The following is a 1898-nucleotide window of genomic DNA, read 5'->3' on the forward strand; positions in this document are numbered from 1 at the left end:
GTTGTGTCCCACTCTATGTGACCACATGGACTGCAGCACGCCAGGCTTCCCTCTCCATCACCAACTCCCGGAGCTTGCTCAGGCTCATGTCCATTGAGTCGGTGATGCCATCCAACCATCTCATCCTCTGTCATCCCCTTCTCTTCCCTCCTTCAGTCTCTCCCAGCATCAGGGTCTTTTCCAATGAGTCAGTTCTTCGCATAGGGACAGTTGGCATAGGGCTAAGCACTGCCCGCGGATTCAGCAAGCATTGCTTTTCTTTCTTTGCTCTGAGATAGCTGGGCCATGCCCAGGACACACTGCCTGGGGGGTGATGGCAGTCTGAGCAGCTGGGTGGGGAGGGCAGTGATGTGTTTCAGCACCGCCCCCCGCCCTGGCCCCAGCCACGTACCCCCAGGACTAAGGCAAGCCCTTCCTGGGACAAAGTCGCCTGCTTCCTCCTCCCCATTCCACAGCTTTCCTTTCTGGAAGAAAGGATCCTTGGGAGGGCGCAGGAGCAGTGGGTGGTGGAGAAGGAAGCACAGAGGGGTGGAGTGGGTGGAAAAGGGCTCACACCAGTATGTTTCGTGGTGATTCGTTCTCTTTTCGGCCTCTCAAACCCTGTTCCTGACTGCAAGCTTGGGGAAAGGAGGGGATATCCCAACCTAGTTGGGCCACTGGAGGGTGTGGGCCAGGAAGGGACCCTAGACTTGGGAGGTCATGGCTCCAGCCTGCTCTTGGGGAGAACTTGGACACGGCTTTCCTCCCTTCCATGCCTCAGCAACAGAGTGGATTTAGACAACCTGAGCCTGAAGATCCTTCTTGCCTTAATGTTCCAGAACCAGGGTGTATGGCTTCAGGACACTCTCAGTCCCTGTCTCCTTGGTTTCCTGGTCTAAATAGTGAGTGGCTGACCTTGGTGATCTGAGGGCCTCTCGGGTCCTGTCTATTGTCTTGAGTGTCTCCTGGGGTGGGAATCTTAACCTCGTTCCCTGAGGGTGGCTATCCAAGAGTTGGGGGCAAGAGTGAGAGACAGGAAGTGGGGAGGGAAGGGTGGGTAGAGAGGGCTAGGCTCCGGGACCTGGAGATGGGGCCCTGGATAAAAAGTCCCAGCCTGGGCCACTTCAGAAACAGCTACTCCCCACAACCCCCAACCTGGGTAACCCTCCCTATGTAGCATGCAGAGCTCCCTACACCCACGGTTATAGAATTCCTGTGAGCTAGCTGGCCAGGGGCCCCAATTTACAGACAGGGAGACCAAGTCCTCAAGGCAGGAAGGGATTTGCACAGAGTCACATGGCTAATCAGTAGCTAAGGCGGTATTCGGCAGTGGGGAGAGGGGAGGACTTATGGGAACTCCTTGGCTTCACACCCCTCGTCATTGGCCACAGCAGCCCATCTTCCACAGGATGGTCACTGAATCCCATCCCTCACAGTGCAGGAAGGGAAACTGAGGCCCAGAAGAGAAAAGGGCTGTGCACTTTCCATACTGACTTTAGTTGCAGTAGCTGCGACTGTTCACAAAGCCTGAATGTCTCTGCTAGCAGCCTAGATTGTTGTCTAAAAGCTCCCGTCAGAGTCCCCAGATTTGGGTAAAGCACATGTCCTGAGCCCCATGTGCTGACAGGGGCATGACAGGCATGGCAGTGTTCTCAGACTCCAAGGACAGCCAAGAAGAAGGGAGACTGGGGTTCAGGTAAGAACAAAGGGTTCAAAAGGGAACAGGCGCTTGCCAGGGCCCGCCGCCGTGGGTTGAGTTCAATCGGGCAGCCAATCCAACCCTACTTCCCCAGCCCAAGTAGCCCCCTCCTCTGCCCCTGCCCCAGATCCCTTCTTGCATGCATGATCCTGGAAGCAAGAGAACCCGGAGTGTCAGGGACTGTGTGTGTGTGTGTGTGTGTGTGTGTGTGTGTGTGTTG

Source organism: Bison bison, unplaced genomic scaffold (assembly GCF_000754665.1).
Source record: "Bison bison bison isolate TAMUID 2011002044 unplaced genomic scaffold, Bison_UMD1.0 scf7180017864251, whole genome shotgun sequence".
Classification (NCBI taxonomy): domain Eukaryota; kingdom Metazoa; phylum Chordata; class Mammalia; order Artiodactyla; family Bovidae; genus Bison; species Bison bison.